Source organism: Ursus arctos, unplaced genomic scaffold, assembly GCF_023065955.2.
Source record: "Ursus arctos isolate Adak ecotype North America unplaced genomic scaffold, UrsArc2.0 scaffold_25, whole genome shotgun sequence".
Classification (NCBI taxonomy): Eukaryota; Metazoa; Chordata; class Mammalia; order Carnivora; family Ursidae; genus Ursus; species Ursus arctos.
Window position 1 is genome coordinate 266,593 of NW_026622930.1, and position 21,044 is coordinate 287,636.

The 21,044-nt window shown below is 42.0% G+C and overlaps 1 pseudogene; it reads left to right on the forward strand.

The window, feature by feature from the left end:
* The first annotated feature begins 20,187 nt into the window (after positions 1-20,187).
* Positions 20,188-20,724, forward strand: LOC125282246 (immunoglobulin heavy variable 3-23-like; annotated as a pseudogene).
* The last annotated feature ends 320 nt before the right edge of the window (positions 20,725-21,044 follow it).

Consider the following 21,044-nt stretch of genomic DNA (forward strand, 5'->3'; position numbering starts at 1 on the left):
ACCTTACGCCAGTTAGAATGGCAAAAATTAACAAGGCAGGAAACAGCAATTGCTGGAGAGGATGTGGAGAAAGGGGATCCCTCCTACATTGTTGGTGGGAATGCAGGTTGGTGAAGCCACTCTGGAAAACAGTGTGGAGGTCCCTTAAAATGTCAAAAATTGAGCTACCCTCTGACCCAGCCATTGCACTACTGGGTATTTACCCCAAAGATACAGACGTAGTGAAGAGAAGGGCCATATGCACCCCAATGTTCATAGCAGCAATGTCCACAATAGCTAAATCATGGAAGGAATCGAGATGCCCTTCAACAGATGACTGGATTAAGAAGCTGTGGTCCATATATACAATGGAATATTACCCAGCTATCAGAAAGAATGAGTTCTCAACATTTGCTACAACATGGACGGCACTGGAGGAGATAATGCTAAGTGAAATAAGTCAAGCAGAGAAAGACAATTACCATATGATTTCTCTCATCTATGGAACATAAGAACTAGGATGATCGGTAGGGGAAGAAAGGGATAAAGAAAGGGGGGGTAATCAGAAGGGGGAATGAAACATGAGAGACTATGTACTCTGAGAAACAAACTGAGGGCTTCAGAGGGGAGGGGGGTGGGGGAATGGGATAGACCAGTGATGGGTAGTAAGGAGGGCATGTATTGCATGGTGCACTGGGTGTTATATGCAACTAATGAATCATCAAACTTTACATCAGAAACCAGGGATGTAGTGTATGGTGACTAACATAATATAATAAAAAACATTAAAAAAATAAATTTGTCTGTTTCTCCAGAAAACAAACAGGTTTTCAGAGGGGAGGGGTTGGGGAAATGGGGTAACAGGATGATGTGTATCAAGGAGGGCACGTGTTGTGATGAACACTGGGTATTATACACAATTAATGAATCACTGAACACTATATCAATAACTAATGCTGTACTACGGGTGGCTAACTGAACATAGTTTTTAGAAAAGGATTTGTAGGAGGTAACGTTGTAAAAAAAAAATAAAGCTAGAATTCTAGAAGGACCTTTCCCCCATTCAAATAATGAAATTATACTACAAATTGTGTGTTCAACACAAAGTTGGTGGGTGGTGTGATGAAAGGGGCGATGGGGTAACTGGGTGATGGGCATTAAGGAGGGCACGTGATGGCATGAGCACTGGGTGTTATATGTGACTGATGAATCACTAAGCTCTACCTCTGAAACTAATAGGACACTATGTGAAACTAAATTGAATTTATTTTTTATAATAATATTTTTTATTATATTATGTTAACTAAATTGAATTTAAATAAAAATTTTGGTGATGGGTACTGAGGAGGACACATATTGCATGGTACACTGGGTGTTATACACAAATAATGAATCGTGGGACATTACATGAAAAACTAAGGATATACTGTGTGGTGACTAACATAAAAAACTAAAACTTATTATAAAAATAAAAATAAAATAAATAAATAAAAATTTTAAGACCTAAAAAAAAAAAAAGGAATTAATCTGGTCCAGTGAATAACTCAAACTCCTCGTTTTGAGAGAAGGGGGACAAGACGGTCACAGAATAGAGGATCTCATTTCAGCTGGTTCCTTGAATATGACTCGGTATCTATCCAACCATTCTGAACACACACGAATTCAACCTGAGATGTGAGAAGATTTTTCTCGAACTCTACAAACAGAAAAACGACTACTTCTTGCAATGTAGGAGGTGAGGAACTTTGAATCTTCAAGAAAGATATCCGAAGATAAAGGGAGGAGGAAGCCACCATAATCCAGCCACCGGAAAGTGATGTAACACCAGTGCAAAAAATTGGGAACTTGGAAATCTGCTCCAGTGAGAGACATCCTTGCTGAAAAGGGCACAGGGAATGAACAGGGCAGAATTTTAGATGAATCATTGGGGTCTCTTTTCCAGGAGACTCAGAAAGAATGGGGGAGACTGAACCTATACAGAGCTCAAGCAGTGGAGAGGGGAGACTGGTTATGGTCAGCGACCCTGGAAGGGACTCTCAGCTCTGGTCCCCAGAAACAGTGAGCAAGGCCAGTTGGGAGACCACTGTCGGCCTGACCACCCTGAAAAGGACTAGACGTTGTTGGCTGTTTAACATTCCAGGGGAGATATAATATCAAAGGGCTTGAGCCAATGACAGGAAAACATCTCTCAGTGCAATGTGACCCATGAAAGGACACTGGGGCAGCACCCAGCCATGACCTGGCAGCCATGGAAAAGGGTGCACAAGTAAGCCCACAGCTGCCCCCAATGGCTAAGTCACAAAGCACAGAGATGCTCCTGGGTCTCTTGAACTCCCTTAGGAGAGGTGCAAGACAGGGGAGATGCAGGATTCACTGGTTTAGCACCCAAAGTGGCACAGCCCACAACGGGCAACAGCACTCAAGGTGGTGTGATCCCTTTAAGGACACTGGGGCAGCACCAGCCATGATCTAGCAGCTGTGGAAGAGAGTGCACTATTGAGCCCACAGCCAGTAGCAATTGTAAGGTCACAAAGCACAGGGTAGATCATGGCTCCCCAAGAACGTTGTAGTGGGCATGAATAGCACAGTCTGGAGTTTGGTACCCACAGAAGTGGAGATGGTTTGACTTGGAGGGTTTGTTGAACAAAGGGGCCAGATATTGAGGTTCTGGGTCAGAGATTCCCTCAAGGCCATATTTGCTTGGACCTTCTACAGAGAAGCAGTAAGCTGCCAAGGGGAAAAAAACCCACACAGAAAGCGAGCTCACATTAAGCCCGTCCTCCTGACAAGGGGTGGGGCAACTCCACCCAGGCAAAGACACCTGAGAAGCCAAGCAGCAGGCCCCTTCCCTGGAAGACAGACTAGAAGAACAGGTGAATGACAAGCTTATTTCCCACAGGACTGTAAAACTCCAGCACCAGGGGAAAATAATATATGGAGCTTCAGGTGCTCCCTCACAACTCACTTATACTTCAGGTAAAATTTTACATTTCTCTTTGTTTCTTTCTCTTTCTTTTATTTTACCCTGTGCCCATTTCAAATACATTCTTATTTCCCAATGTAGGTTTTTAAGTCGCTTTTTGACTTTTTTTCCACATCTACATTTTATAAATTTATGCCCCATACTAGCCCGTTTTTTACTCTATTCAATTTTATCTTGATATATATAAGTTCTGATTTCTTTAGAATTTGGGGATATATTGTCTTCTTTTTTTAATAATATTTTTTTATTATATTATGTTAGTCACCATACAGTACATCCCAAGTTTTTGATGTAAAGATCCATGGGATATACTGTCTTCTAACATACAGACCAAAAATCACTCAGGAACAGACAGATTGAGGCAAAATGTCGGAGGTATAGGGGACCCCATTTAAACAGGTCCCCTGAATTTAGTTGAATATCTATCAAACCATTTGGAACATCCATGAAATCAACCTGAGATGTAGGAATATATATGTGGATCTCAACAAGCCAAAATGTGACCGTGTTTTGCAAGGTGTCTATTATACCAACTCATATTTTCTAGGTGCTTTTTAACATGTATTTTTACACACCTACATTTTTTATGGATATATGTTTATTTTAGTTTTTCACTCTATTCAGTTTTACCCTTGTATATGTGCAAGTTTTACTTTCCTGGTGGTTTTGGGATACAGTGTCCTCTAAAACACAGAAAAAAATCCACCAATTCACCCAGGAACAACTGAAACATGCTCTTTTGTCCTCAGTGAGAGATTATAGCCCTTCTTTACCTCCCTCTATATTTTATTTTCTATTCTACTTTATACAATATTTTTAATTTTTTTAATTTTTTAAGTTTTATTCTTGTGATTCATTTTGGCTTTTTTATTTTTTTTTTCAGTGGTGGCATCTGACCACTCCGGATTCTGCTAGGGTACATCTTGCTTGGATCATCGTTGATATGTTCAACTCAGTCCACTTGTTCAACCATCCACCGACAGAATGACAAGGAGGAGGAAATCCCAATAAGGAAAAGAGCCAGAAACAAGATCTTCTACCACAGAACTAACAGATTTCGATATAAGCAAATGTCAGGCACGGACATCAGGATAGCGATCATGAAGTCAATTGCTAGGCATTAAAAAAGAATTACTGACAATAAGGGCAGAAAGGAGATATGATCAGGCTGAACTTAAAATGCTATAAATGAAATGCTGTCTAAACTGGATACTCTAACAGCCATGGCAAATGAAGCAGAAGAACAAACTAGTGACTGGGAGGATGAGCTGATAGTAAGGAAGGAAACTGAAGAAGATAGGGATAGGCAGCTATTGCCACATGAGATTACCTAGAGAGATCAATGATGCAATGAGAGTCTCCAAAGTCAGAAAAATTGGGATCCTGGAGGGAGTAGAGAGAGAGAGGACTAGAAGGTATATTTGAGCAAATCATAGCTGAGAACATCCCTAATCTGGAGAAGGAAATATGCATTCGAGTACAAGAAGCAGAGAGGAGCCCTCCCCAAATCAATAAAAATAGATCAACACTCTGACATGCAATTGAGAGGCTTAAAACCTTAGACCAAGGAAGCTATCCTTATAGCAGGTAGGGGGATGAGATTTCTTATGTACAGAGGGAGGAACATCAGAATAACATCAGACCTCTCCACAGAGACCTGGCAAGACATAAAGTGCTCGCAGAACATATTCATGGTATGAAATGAGGAGAACATGAAGCCAAGAATACTTTACCCAGCAAGTCTGTCATTCAGAATGGATGAAGAAATAAAGAGATTTCAGGATGGACGGAAACTGAAAAAATATGTGACCAAAGCCAGCCCCACAAGAAATATTACAGGGGATTCTGAAAACGAAAGAAACCCGAAGAGTCACATAGACCAGGGGTGCCTGGGTGGCACAGCAGTTAAGCGTCTGCCTTCAGCTCAGGGTGTGATCCTGGCATTATGGGATCGAGCCCCACATCAGGCTCTTCTGCTATGAGCCTGCTTTTTCCTCTCCCACTCCCCCTGCTTGTGTTCCCTCTCTCGCTGGCTGTCTCTATCTCTGCCGAATAAATAAAAAATCTTTAAAAAAAAAAAAAAAGGAGTCACATAGACCAGAAAGAAACAGAAAACCTACAGAAACAGGGACGTTCAGGAATACAATGGGTGTAAATTCATATCTTTCAAAAGTTACTCTCAACGTGAACGGGCTGAATATTCCCATCAAGATACACAGGGTATCAGATTGAGTAAAAAAGCAAGACCCATCCATATGCTGTCTACAAGAGACTCACCTTGAGCCTATACCTTCAGACTGAAGGTAAGGGGATGGAGAACCATTTGCCATACCTACCAAAATCAAAAGAAAGGTGGGGTACCAATTCTTCTATCAGACAAATTAGATTTTAAACCGAAGACTGTACTAAGAGATATAGAGGGACACTGTATCATACTTAAAGGGTCTATCCAACTACAGAACTCTTAAGAAAGAAATTGAGGATAGACTGGTGATGGGTAGTAAGGAGGGCACGTATTGCATGGTGCACTGGGTGTTATACGCAACTAATGAATCATCGAACTTGACATCAGAAACCAGGGATGTACTGTATGGTGACTAACATAATAAAAAAACATTAAAATAAAAAAAGAAAAAAATTTTAAAAAAACCAACCTATAAAAAAAAAGAAAGAAATTGAGGAAGACTCAGTAATGGAAAGTATTCCATGCTCATAGATTGGAATAATAAACATCGTCAAAATCTTTATGCTGCCCAGAGCAATTTACACTTTCAAAGCAATCCGTATCAAAATACCATCACATTTTTCAAAGAGCTGGAACAAACAAACCTAAATTTTGTACAGATCATGAAAAGAACCCCAAATGGCCAAGGGAGTATCGAAAAAGAAAACCAAAGCTGGGGGCATCACAATGCCTCACTTCAATCTACATGACAAAGCTGTGATCCTCATGACACCATGGAATTGGGAAAAAAAACAGACACACAGACCCCTGGAAAAGAATAGAGACCCCAGAAATGGATCCTCAACTCTATGGTCAAGTAATCATTGACAAAGCAGGAAAGGACATCCAATTAAAAAGGATAGTGTCTTCTATAAATGCTGCTTGGAATGCTGGACAACCACAGGCAGAAGGATGCAACTGGACCATTCAGTACACCATACACAAAGATAAACTCAAAATGGATGAAAACCTAAATGTGAAACAGGAATCCATTAACATCCGGGAGGAGAACAGAGTCAGTAACCTGTTAGACATTGGTCATAGCAACTTCTTTCAAAACATGTCTGTAAAGTTAAAGAAAACAAAAGTAAAAATGAACTATTGGGACTTCATCAACATAAAAAGCTTTTGCACAGCAAAGGAAATACCCAACAAAACTAAGAGACAATCCACGGAATGGGAGAAGATATTTGCATATAACATTTCAGATTAAGGGCTGATAGCCAAGATCTACATCTATGAAACTCAACACCCCCCAAAAAATAATCCAGTCAAGAAATGGGCAGAAGACATGAACAGAAACTTCTCCAAAGAAGACATATAAATGGATAACGGACACATGAAAAAAACGCTCCACATCACTAGCCATCAGGGAATTACAAAACAAAACCACAATAAGATATCACCTTGCACCAGTCAGAATGGCCAAAATTAACAAGACAAGAAACAACAAATGTTGGCGAGGCTGTGAAGAAAGGGGAACCCTCTTACGCTGTTGCTGGGGATGCAAGCTGGTACAGCCACAGTGGAAAACGGTATGGAGGTTCCTCAAGATGTAAAGAATAGAGCTACTCTATGAACCAGCAATTGCCCTACTGGGTATTTATCCCAAAGATACAGATGTACTGAAAAGAAGGGGCACATGAACTCCAATGTTCATAGCAGCAATGTCCAAAATAGCCAAAATGTGGAAGGAGCCCAGAAGTCCTGCAACACATGAACGGATAATGAAGATGTGGTTCATTTATACAATGGAATGTTACTCAGCCATCAGAAAGGTTTAATACTTACCATCCACATCGATGTGGATAGAAATGGAGGGTGTTACACTAAGTGAATAAGTCAGTCAGAGAAAGACAATGACCATATGGTTTCACTCATATGCTGAATATAAGAAACAGGTCAGAGGATCATAAGAGATAGGAGAGAAAGGTGAATGGGAAGAAATCAGAGAGGGAGACAATCCTAAAGAGACTCTTAACTCTGGGACACCAACTGAGGTTTAGAGAAGGGAGGGTTTGGGAGGATGGGGAAACCGGGTGGTGGGTATTAGGGAGAGCACGTGTTGTGATGAGCACTGGGTGTTACACGTAACTAATGACTCGTTGAACACTGCATCAAAAACTAATGATGTATCATAAGCTGGCTAATTGAACATATTAATTAAAAAGTCCATGTTTCTTTGTTGATCTTCTGGTTAGATGATCTGACCATTGCTGTGAATGGGGTGCTAAACACACCTACTATTTTTCTACTATTATCCATGTGTTTCTATATATTGTTATTAATTGGTTTATATACTTGACTGATCCCATGTTAGGGCATAAATATCTACAATTGATAGATCTTCTTGTAGGATAGACACATTTACTATGATAGAGTGCCCTCCTACATCTCTTATCACTTTCTTTGGATTAAAATATCTTTGTCTGATATAAGAAGGGCTACCACAGTTTTCTTTTGATGTCCACTGGCAGGATCAATGATTCTGCTTCCCCTCATTTCCAATGTGAAGGTGGCTTTGGTTCTGAAATTAGTCTCTTGTAAGCAGGAAATGATGGGGCTTGTCGCCTAAGATCTGGAACATGACGGGGATGTCCACACTCACCAACTGTTCTTCAATATAGTAGTGGAAGTCTAGCCACAGCAATGACACAATGAAAGAAATAAAAGGCATCCAAAATGGGAAAGAAGAAGTCAAACTTTCATGTTTCATAGAAGATTTAATACTCTATGTAGAAATGCCAAAAATGTCTGGCAAAACAAAATATGCTACAACTGACATTGCAATTCAGCAAAGGGCAGGATATAAAATCATCAAACAGAAGTCAACTGCATTTCCATACACTAACAATGAGGCAGAAGAAGGGAAAATCAAGCAATTGATCTCCTTGGCAATTGCGCCAAAAAGTAAGATACCTAGGAATAAACCTAAACAGAGAGTAAAGGATCTGTACCCTAGAAAAGACAGAATCCTAGGGAAATAAATTGAAAAAGACACAAAGAAATTAGAAAAACATTCCAGTTTTTTTCATCTTGAGCAAAACAGAAAAGAATATCCTATTAAATTAGATAGTCTCCTCAATAAATGGTGTTGGGAAAGTTCGACAGCAACATGCAGAAGAATGAAACTGGAACATTCTCTTACACCATACAAAAAATAAACTCTAAAGAGAAGAAAAACCTTAATGAGAGGCAAGAATTTATCAAAATCCTAGAGAATACCATGGGCAGCAAGCTCTTTGACCTCAGCCACAGCAACTTCTTGGTAGACAGGTCTCCAAAGACAGAGAAACAAAAGCAAAAATGAACTATTGGGACTTCATCAAGATAAAAAGCTCATATGCAAATGAAATGATCAACAAGCTAAAAGGCAACCTACAGAGTGGGAGAAGCTCTTTGCAAATGTCTTATCAGATAAAGGATTAGTGTCAAATGCATAAAGAACTTATCAAACTCAACACCCTAAAAAAGCCCAAATAATCCAGTCAAGAAATGAGCAGAAGACAGGAGTAGACATTTCTCCAAAGAAGATACACAAATGGCTAACAGACATATGAAAACCTGCTCAACATAACTTGGCATCAGGGAAATACAAATCAAAACGACACTGAGATACCACCTCACATCATTCAGAATGGCTAGAGTTATCAAGTCAAGAAAGAACATTTGTTGGCAAGGATGCAGAGAAAGGGTACACCTCTTGCACTGTTGGTGAGAACGAAAGCTGGTGCAGCCACTCTGGAAAACGGTAAGAAGTTTCCGCCAGATGTTAAGAATGGAGCTACCCCACAACCCAGCAATTGCACTACTAGGTATTTACCTCAAAGATAGAGATGTAGTGAAAAGAAGGGACACATGCACCCCAATGTTCATAGCAGCAATGTCCACAATAGCCAAACTGTGGAAGGACCCCAATTGTCCATTGACAGATGAATGGATAAAGAAGACGTGCTTTATATATACAATGGAATATTACTCAGCCATCAGGAAGAATGAATACCTACCATTTATATCGACGTGGATGGATCTGGAGGAGATAATGTTAAGTGACATAAGTCAAGCAGAGAAACACAATTATCAAATGGTTTCACTCATAAGTACAATATAGGGAATAGTGCAGAAGAAAATAGGGGAAGGGAAGAGAAAGTGAACAGGAAGAAATCAGGATTGGAGAGAAACCATGAGAGGCTCTGGACTCCAGGAAACAAATTATGGGTTGCAGAGGAGAGTGGGGTGGAGGGATGGAGTAACTGGGTGATGAGCATTAAGGAGGGTACATGATCTAATGAGCACTGGGTATTATACGCAACTGATGAATCATTGAGCGCTACGTCAGAACTAATGATGTACTATATGTCAGCTAATTGAACTTAATTTGAAAAGGACTAATCGAAATCTACAAAGAACTTATTGAACTCAACACCCAAAAATCAATTAATTCAATCAAGAACTGGTAAGAACACATGAACAAACATTTCTCCAGAGAAGACATACAAATAGCCAAAACACATGAAAAAATGCTCCACATCATTCAGCCTCAGGGAAATACAAATCAAAACCACAATGTGCTATGACTTCACACAGGTCAGAATGGTTAAAATGGACAAGTTAGGAAACAACAAATGTTGGCGAGGATGCGGAGAAAGGGGAACCCTCTTGCACTGCTCGTGGGAATGCAAACTGGTGCGGGCACTCTGAAACAAATGTCTATGCACATCCCAGAGCTAAGGACACCTGGGAAGTGAGATACTCAGGTCACCAGGTAGTGTGAGCAGCAAGCCCTGGAGGACAGGAGGAAACTGGTTACTTGGTGCCCTCAGGACCCTCTGGCCACAGGTCCCACCCCCAGATGCAGGTGCAGAGAGAGCCTGGGAAGTGAGGGGTTTCCTGTAGGGCTCTGCAGTTTCTGTTCCTGTGAACAAATCCATGTTCGTGGGCCCTCTGTTTTCCTACTCTGAGTCTCACTTTCCCCTATAACCTCACACTCTGGGGAAATGGTTCAGGCACCCCTGAGCCTAAATCATTTCAATACTTGCAAGATGCAAAATATCACTACTGATCTTATTTTAGCTCCTCTCCATTCAAAGATGTGATCCTGTCTAGGTAATGGTTTCGGTTTCAAGGTATATTCCATGAGCTATCATAAGGGGAGATCTGCTCCACAGGCTTAGACAAAACTACAGAACCACCAATATCTACAAGGAGACAAATCCTACCCTCTGTGGAAGCTGTAGTTATTCAAAAAACCTAACACAGAAACCCTTACTTGCCATATGTCAGTGTTGACACCAAAATATTCCTTCACTATGGAAATATGGTTTTGAAAATATTGGCAATTATGGATATTTCATCCTATGGGTTCCTAATGATACGATTCCTTTCTGGTGTCTTTTTTAGGAAATGTAAAATTATCTAAGTATCCATCCATCATCTGTCCATTCTCTAGTCATCTGATCTCTATTAAAAATCTATTCATTTAATTCAGCATTTATCCTATTGACACAAGCCTTTCAGGGCAATAGACATAAACTCTTCAATCTCTTCTTACACCTCTAATGGTTAGATCCTAATTTTCTCCAGGTCATTCACTGCATTTCCTTCAAGCTGATATTTGAGTGTCATTAACTCCATGCCTGAGTTAGTGATGATCTCTGTGTTGTGTCAGAGAAAAGTTACCCTCTTTTCTCTAAAGCTAGTTCCTCCACCCAGAGTTACAGGCCCCTGTGTGAGGTGGATTTCTCAGAAGGGAGGCACCCTCCAAGCACTGTACCTGCAGATCACAGAGTGGGGGCCTTGTGTTGGTATCCTTGGTGCACTTGAGGACGTAGATGCCACTTCCAGGCTTTGCAGATGTCCTGGCAGACAAAGCCCATCTGCAGTGACCATCAGGATCAAAGGTCTCCAGATGTGATTCTGCTGTGCAGGTAGTTGTTCATATGGGGTCAAGTAGCTCAGGAAAAACTAAAAGATATATGATCTTGGGACCCAGTACCCTTTACTCATCATTGTATTTACACCAGAGTGGGCATCAATACATAATTTTGTATGCAATTATATCTGGGACGACTGTTGATATTGAGTGTATGTAAGGACTAGATTTGGAAAGCTGTAGCTGCAAAATGTGGATTCAATTAATTATCTTTTGGAAAAATAGTTTAAATAAATTGTAACCCACTCATTTGTTCAAAATTGAATCTTATGTTCAGGGACGTAATGCCATCTATTGGTCTACTTCCAACACAGCTCATAGACCAAGTGCTCTCCCAACACAGACCAACATGTCTTGTGAGTTCAACAAAGAGATGCCCACAGGTAGCCCTGGAAGGTCCAGCGGAGCCTGACTCTGTTCCTGTCCACATATAAGGACAGGTTCCATCCCACACATGCAAATCGCTCCTCAACATCCAGGGTAACAAGCAGGAAGAGCTCACACCTCTCTCTTCAGACAGGGTGAGGTGTCTGGGAAAGGCGGAGCTGTGGTCTGGAGGAATTTGACTTTCTAGGGCCTTCTGTGTGTCTGGTGACAGTTCCCCAATGTGATAGTCTGAGCCATCACAAATGGGGATGTAGCAATGGTTGTGAATGTCATGATTGATAGGGCCGGAGTCTATTGTCCCCCAGTGTCCTGTCCCAGGTGTTGCTGCAGGGATCAGACCCAGGACTGGTGAGGGGCTCGCAGACAATGCACCACACCAGCACCATCTATGGACTCTCCACCTCATACAGAAATTTCTGGTGGAGTTGAATCCACCAACCCCAGGGGCCTGGCTGCAATGAATTGGTTCATAAATCATACATACAGCATATACGAGAGCCCATCCAAGAAAAGCCAATGTCCATGTCCAGAGTCACATCCAAGAACCAGTTCCTCAGCTGACCAATCTCAGGGCTACCAAGGTCCTGGCCGTGTATTACAGTGTAGAGACATGGTGAGGGAATGTCAGTCTGAGCACAGGCACCAAACCTCTCTGCAGGGACACAGGAGGGGTTGGTCTGCAGGGGATCTCAGGTCACCAGGGGGCACTCAGGACACCAGGGGGCGCTCAGGCCCGCCAAATACAGGGTAGGCCTTGTTACAGGTGGACTCTCTCTCTTTGCCCATGACATGATACTTTATGTGAGAATACCAAAAGACTACACCTCCCAGTTATAATAACTCACAGCAAATCAGCAATGTGGCAGGATACAAAATCAATCCTCAGAACTCACTTGAATTTCTATACACTAAGAATGAGACTGAAAATAAAGAGAAATTAAGAACTCTATCCTATTGACACTTGCATCAAAAACCATTAGATACAGAAGAATGAACCTACCAAAGAGGGAAAGGTTCTATACTCTAGAAACTACAAAACACATATGGAAGAAACAGAGGAACACTAAAAATGGGGAAACATCCCACACTCATGGATTGGGGGGGGGGAACATTGTCAAAACGTCTATGCTGCCCAGAACAATCTACATTTTCAATGCCATCCTTATCAAAATAACAGTGACATTCTTCACAGTGCTGGAACAAACAATCCTAAAATTTTTATGGAACCAGAAAGACCTCAAATTGCAAAGGGAATGTTGAAAAAGAAGAACAAAGCTGGGGGCATCACATTGCCTGGCTTCAAGCTACAACACAAAGCTGTGCTCATTAAGAGGGCCATACTATTGTCACAAAAACGGAAGTATAGTTCAATGGAACAGAAGAGAGACTCAGAAATGGACCCTCAACTCTATGGTCAAATGAACTTCAACAAAGCAGGAAAGAACATCCAATGAGAAAGAAAAAGTCTCCTCAATAAATGCTGCTGGGAAAACTGGACAGCCACATGCAGAAGAATGAACCTAGACCATTCTCTTACATGACGCCCAAAGATAAACTCAACATGGATGAAAACATAAATGTGAGAGAGGAATCCATCAAAATCCTAGAGGAAAGTATACACAGTAAACCACTGACATTGGCCGCAGCAACTTGTCTGAAGGGAAACAAAAGCAAAAAGCAACTTTTGGGACTTCATCAAAATAAAAAGCTTCTACACAGCAAAGGAAACAGGCAACAACATGAAGAGGTAGCTCAGGGAATGGGAGAAAATATTTGCAAGTGACATTTTGGAAAAGGGCTGATATCCAAAATCTACAAAGAACTTATCAAACTCAACAACGAAAAAACAAGTAATCTGGTCAAGAAATGGGCAGAAGACATGAACAGACACTTCTCCAAGGAAGACGTACACATGGCTAACAGACACAGGAAAAAATGTTCAACATCACTAGCCGTCGGAGAAATACAAATCAAAACCTCAATGAGATACCACCTTACACCAGTTAGAATGGCCAAAATTAACAAGACAGGAAACAACAAGTGTTGGCGAGTTCCTGGAGAAAGTGGAACCCTCTTACACTGTTGGTGGGAAAGCAAGTGGGTGTAGACACTCTGGAAAATGGTATGGAGGTTTCAAAATATTAAAAGAGAACTACCCACAACCCAGTGATTAAACTACCAGGTATTTACCCTAAAGAACAGAGGTAGTAAAAAGAGGGGCACATGCACCCCAATGTTCATAGCAGCAATGTCCACAATAGCCAAACTGTGGAAGGAACCAAGATGTCCTTCCCAACAGATGAATGGATAAAGAAGATGTGGTTCATACATACAATGGAATTTTACTCATCCATCGGAAATGATGAATACCCACCATTTGCGTCAACAATGGATGGACCAGGAGGGGATTATGCAAAGTGAAATAAGTCAAGCAGAGAAAGATGGTTATCATATGGTTTCACTCATATGTGGTACATAAGAAATAGCACAGAGGACCATATGGGAAAGGAGGAAAATCTGAATGGGAAGACATCAGAGAGAGAGACAAACCATGAGAGACTCTGGAGTTTGGGAAACAAACTGAGGTTTACAAAAGGGAGGTAGGGTGGGAGGGTGGAGTGACTGGGTGATGTAAATTAAGGAGGGCACGTGTTGGGATGGGCACTGAGTGTTATATGCAACTAATGAATCATTGAACTCTACAGCAAAATCTTATGGTGTACTATATGCTGTGAAACCGAACAAAATGAAAAATCACAAAAAATAAAAAAAATAATAAAGTGTATGTTGGATATCGGGTACAGGGACGTCATGAAGCCAGAGCTAGAGAAGAGTGGCCCCAATGCTGGGTGTTACTGTGTGGACCCCATGCTCACAGCATCTATTTTACTTGACTCCATCCAGAGGTAGAGGGACCCCCACCAAGCTTGGTACAGTTGGTGAATCAGATGATATGACACACACATAGTAAGGGAATAAAAAATGTGGATCACCTACATAATTGAGGTGTCTGTTGATCTCAGTGAATGCCACACAGCATATCAGAAATGCTTTAATAAACCCAGGAAAGGACATGAAATCAGGGATTTTCTTGTGGGTCAGTGCTGGAAAATCCTGAGGGATCAGGAACATGAAAGGCACAGAAACTAGGATTTCTTATGAGATTTCCTATGTGTGGTGCAGGAGAAGACGGAGGAAGGGGGCTTCTGGTGTCAGTAATGAATTGTCAGAAGATAAAGTCGTATGCCTAGTTCCATGCAAGTATTAAAATAAGTGCAAAGGAAGATAACTGATAAAATACGTGAAGACAACCTGAGTCCCTAGAAATTGAGAATGATAATATATAAGCAGATAATAATAATAATAATAATAATAATAATAATAATAATAATAATGAAGCTATTAGAAGTGGACTGAGGTCTCACCCGGGATCTACAGTGGAAGCTGTCCATTCCCCAAGGCCACCAGCTGGTTCTGAAGTTTCTGTGTTCACCATGTGCACAGAGAGACCAGAGCGTCTACTGGATCCATGAGAAAACTCACTTTGAGGAGCTAGAGGGGAGGGGCTTTTCATCTGCAGGGAATCACTCATTGATCCTTCAGTTGTTGACTTCAGCTCAATGTGTGTGACCTCAAGCATCCTCATAAAGAAATCTAACGACAATGAGATGGGATGAGGAGTTGGGCCTTAGGGACGCACTTAGGTCAGGAGGGTGCAGCCTCATGATGGGATGAGTGCCCTTATACACCAGGACTGAGAAAGCTCCCTGCCCCCTGACCACATGTGAGGTGACAGGGAAAAGACAGACTAGGTTGTGGGTGGCCTTCACACACCAGATCTGCCTGCACCTGACCTGGGGCTTCCCAGACTCCAGTACTGTGAGAAATGAGTGCCTGTTGTTGAAAACCACCCAGTTTGTGTACAGTGTTACACAGCTGGAACAGACTAAGACATTAGTGACACATGAAATGCCAGGCATTTCCTCTGGCATTTCCAGAAGATGTGGCTGTGATGACCAAGAGGATTTGAGGCTTACCATCTCCTTACAGACTTGTTATACTGACTGCCGTGAGATGTGCAGCTCAGTCACTGGATATAATGTTGGTAACACCGAGTCTTCAACCTGAAACCCACCTGCATTTATGACTCTCCCTCTGGTCATGAGGATAGGTTCACCTTGCCAGTTTCATTACTGGAAAACCTCAAGGCACCTACATTACTTGTTTACCCTCCATCTTCTTATATCTATGCAATCCTTTACTAATGCGTTTTGCACGAAATATGCAACAATGGTGGTGATAAAATCTAACAGCTCTGCCATCATAATACACAGTTTACACATGTACACACCTGGTAGTGAGAAAAGAGTAAAATGGAGAGAATGGGACAAGAAACAGACACATAACTACAGAAAACATACTGACGGTTATTAGAGGGATCAAAGGTAGGGGATGAAAAACACATCAGATGGGGATGAAAGAGGGCAATTGCTGAGATGAGCACCAGGTGTTGCATGGAAGTACTGAATCACTAGATACGATATATAATATCATACTTGGTGGTAACTAACTGGCATTAAAATCAACATTTTTAAACAAGGGCTTAGAACACCAAGTCCCTTTCTTGCCTCAGCTCAGGAGACAGCTGCCAAGGCTATTCTCATCCCAGTCAATGTTGACATTTACTCTCTGGGGAGGTCTCTGAACTGTAGGATACCAGGCACATATCCCCAGCCCTAGTCCTTAGACCCTAACCCTAACTGCTATATCTAACCATAACCTAACACTAACAGTAACCTTAATGATTACATTATGAGGGACTGAGTAAATAAATGAATAAATAAACATGAATTCCCATGTGTGAAATTGAGTTCCAAGAATATTTACATTAAAAGAAAACACCCCGAGGTGGATAAACGCCCACATCGATGCAAAGGTACTCCCCACACCTACTTCAGGTTAGTTGTTGCTGAGGAGACCATATAAATAATACTGAACTCCACACCTTCAAGTCCAGGCTAGGAAGCAACATGATTGAAATACCAGAAGCTGGATATGATCCCAATCCTAAACAACTGCTTAAAAAAGTAAAATTCTCCTGAGTTCATTGTCTGCAATGCTGCGAATAATTAAATTGGTGATTTTTGCTATAGCAACATGGATGTGTTCTCAAGAATTGATGTGGAGCAAAATAAGCCTTAAAAATGATAGCACATATGATACAACTAACATTTATACATTCTAGAAAAGTAAACATAGTCTACGGTAACTTGAGAAAAATCAGAAGTTATGTGGGAACAGGGTGGAAAAGAGAAGACAGGAAGGAGGAATTCTAGGAGATACAGGAAGATGTAAGAGGAATCTATTTTCTCACGTGATAATGTTGAGTCTAACATCAGTGATGACCATATCACGCACTCTGCACGTGTGCAGTGCATCCTGTGTCAAGTACACACATCACAGCCGTTACCGATTCTCACAGAGATGACTCAGGAGCCACGCAGACATAGTGACATGTTAGTGACTTGAAAGTACACCTGCACAAACCCTGATTCTCTCTGTACTTCAGGTAAAGTCCGGAAACAATCATCCTGTCCCCATCACAGGACGAGTTCCACATTCGTCATCAGCCTGCCCACTCTGTCCTGCAGGTGGATCAGGGAGGCAGCAGGTCCTGTGGGTGGAGCACAGGTCCACGTCCTGGGGCTCATTCTCACCCCAGAGCTGCTCTTGGACACCTCACAATCCCTCTGCACTTCTGGGAATAGGTTCATATCTCTTTATGCAGTAACACGACACCTAGGCCCCAAGATTTGTGTGAATATGTAAAAACTAAGCAGCACACCGAGCCCAAGTGTGTATTCTGCAAAGTCATATAATCAAAAATCCGAGTTTCCCAAATGTCAGTAGCACCAAATCAAAGGCATTCACATCTGATCTGGTCAGTGCCCTGTCAACATAGATCCCAAGCTGGCTAAAGAGTCACAGGACATGAAAATAGGGCCCTCCCTCCACTGATTGAACCAGCCCAGCCCCGACCCCAGCAATGGGAGAGAAGCTCCAGCCCCAGGATCCCCATGTGTTCCCATTCAGTGATCAGGAGAGAACACAGAAAACTCACCATTGACTTTGTGCTTGGCTGAGTTTTCCTGGACAGTATTTAAAAGGTAATTTATGGTGAACAAGAGACACTGAGCATGTGAGTGAATATGAGTGGGAGAAGCAGTGGATGTGACACAGTTTCCTGACCAGGATTTCTTGTGTTTGCAGCTGTCCAGTGTGACGTGCAGCTGGTGGAGTCCGGGGGAGATCTGGTGAAAGCTGGGGGTCCCTAAGACCATCCTATGCAGCCCCTGGATTCACCTTCAGTAGTTCCTGGATAAATTGGGTCTGCAAGACTCCAGGGAAGGGGCTGCAGTGAGTTGCTTCTATTAGCTATGATGGAATTAGCACAAACTGGGGAACCTGGGGACATGAATGTGTAAGTGTCTCCAGAGGCAGGAGGACAGGAATGTTCCAGATCAAGCATGTCAGAGGGAAGAGTGAGGGAATTCTTTCTCCCTCTGCATCTCATTCTCTTCAGAACCTTAATGAATTCGATGATGCCCACTTACACAGAGACCATGGGTGCGAATACCAATCTCCTCTGGAAACAGCATTACAGGCACCCACAGAAACAATGTTGACTCTGGGCAGCCATGGCCCAGTCACGCTGGCACAGGGTTAACCACCACAAATGAACCTTTGGTAAACCTGGGCATCCATATGCATCTCTGTAAATCACACTCATTCTGAATATAAAGAAAGAACACGGTCATAACTTCACCTTCTATGATACACATACCCTGCATGTAACCAAGAACACAAAATCCCTTTACCAAAGTAAAGAAAAACATTGATAATCATATATTACTAGTAGGGGTCTTCAACAATCCACTCCAAGCAATGGACAGATCATCTAAGCAGAAGACCAACAAAGAAACAAGAGCTTTGAATGACACATTGGACCAGATGGACCTCACACACATATACACAGCATTCCATCCTAACACAGCAGAATACTCATTGTTCGTGAGTGCTCACGGACTTTATTCCAGAATAGATCACATCCGGGTCACAAATCAGGTCTCAACAGATACCAAGAGATGCGGATCATTCCCTGCATATTTTCAGACCACGAGGCTTTGAAACTGGAAATCACTGTGAAATCATTCACAAGAGGAAATTTGGAAGTGAAAGAGCACCCTACTAAATAATGAAGGGATGAAAAAGGACATTAAAGAAGAATTTTAAAAATCATGGAAACTAAGGAAAAGGAAGCACACCTGTTCAAGACCTTTAGGAAACAACAAAGGTGGTCCTCAGGAAGAAGTACACTGCAATACAAACCTCTCTCAAAAATTTATAAAAACCTCAAATCCACAAGCAAACTTTACACCTAAAGGAGCTGGAAAGGAACAGCAAATAAAGCCAAAACAAAGCAGAAGTAGAGAAATAATAAAGATTCGAGCAGAAATCAATAAATAGAAACCAGAAGAACAGTAAAGCAGATCACTGAAACTGCTACATTCTCTGAGCTCCATATCTACAACTGCAGGGTGAGAAGCAAATTCTGTGTAATATCAGAAACTGGGAAAAATTCTTATCCAGACCAACCACTTAAAAAATAAAATTCTGCTACGTTCACTCTTAGGAAAGCTGCCAAACATTAAAATACATGATTCTTGCTACAGACAGCAACATGGTTGAATTCTCAACGATTTATGCAGAGAAAAAGAAAGTTCTACAAATGAAATTACATACACTATGATTGCACATTTATAAACTATTCTAAATTAAAACTAGTTTAAGTAACATGAGTAATACCCAAATTATTGGGGACAGGGAGAAAAAGAGAAGAAGGAGGAGTAATTCCAGGGAAAACAGAGGAAATCTGAGGGAGAATTGGTTTGCTGACTCTGGATAATGCTGATTGTGACTCCAGTGTTTATCATATGACACATTCTGCATGTGTGCAGTGCATCCTGTGTCCAGTACACTCATCAAAGTAATAAACACAGAGATGACTCAGGAGGAACATATAGGTATTGACATGTTAGAAAATACACCTGACGAACCCTGATTTTCTCCTTACTTTAAGTAACTCTAGAGCAGGTAAAATCATCCTGTCCCCACTACACTAGGGGTTCAACATATCTCACGACACTGCCCACTCTGTCCTCAGTGTTTCAGGGGCAGTAGGTCCTCCTTGGATACTGGGGCTCACTCTAAACCTGTATGTGTTCCTGGACACCTCACAAACCCTCTAAAATTCTGGGTGTGGGTTTACAATTCATTATGGGACAACATGACACCTATCCTGCAGGACTTGTGTGAGTATGTAAAAACGAAGTCCCACAAGGAGGCTATGTACATGTATGTGAAACTTATAAAATGAAAAGTCGTATTAAAGAAAAAGTGGTCAGTACCACCAAAACAAAGGCAGTCACATTTGCTCTGGTTACTGGTCTCCATGGCAGCACAGATACCAAGCTGAATATATAGTCAGAGGTCATGCAAATAGGGCCCTCCCTCTGCTGATTAAAACAGCCCAACCCTGACTCTGCAGCTGGGAGAGGAGCCCCAGCCCCAGGGTTTCCAGGTGTTCCAATCAATATCAGGACAGAACACAGAGAGCTCACCATGGAGTCTGTGCTCAGCTGGGTTTTCCTTGTTGCTCTTTTAAAAGGTAACTCATGCTGAACAAGAGACATGGAGTGTGTGAGTGGATCTGAGGGATACAAACGGGGTGTGTGACAGTTTCCTGACCAGGATGTCTTTTGTCTGCAGGTGTCCAGTGTGAGGTGCAGCTGGTGGAGTCTGGGGGAGACATGGTGAAGCCTGGGGGGGTCCCTGACACTCTCCTGTGTAGCCTCTGGATTCAGCTTCAGTAGCTATGGCATGAGCTGGGTCCGCCAGGCTCCAGGGAAGGGGCTGCAGTCGGTCGCAAGTATTAGCAATAGTGGTGGTAGCACATACTACGCAGACTCCGTGAAGGGCCGATTCACCATCTCCAGAGACAATGGCAAGAACACGCTGTACCTGCAGATGAACAGCCTGAGAGCCGAGGACACGGCCGTGTATTATTGTGCGAGTGACACAGTGAGGGGACATCAGTGTGAGCCCAGACACAAACCTCACTGTAGAAGGGGATCTGGACCAGCAGGGGGTACACACTAGTCACCAGTTCTGTCCTTAAGCCCCAGGAGCAGCTGCAGATGGAGGTTGTGGGCAGGTTTCCTGTCAGGGTCTGGGGCTTCCTCTCCATAGAGCAGATTCCCCCAGGGACCCTCTCTGCACATATGATCCTGTGCTTACCTCTTCACTCTCTGACTTGGGAAATTTTTCAACTAGTAAAGCAGATATAGTAAAAACCACAAAATACAGAGTAATTTACATTGTTTATTCTTGTCCCTAAATACGAATGTATTGGTATTGGCTATTTTGGACAATTCTGCTATGAACATTGCGGTGCATATGGCCCTTCTCTTCACTAAGTC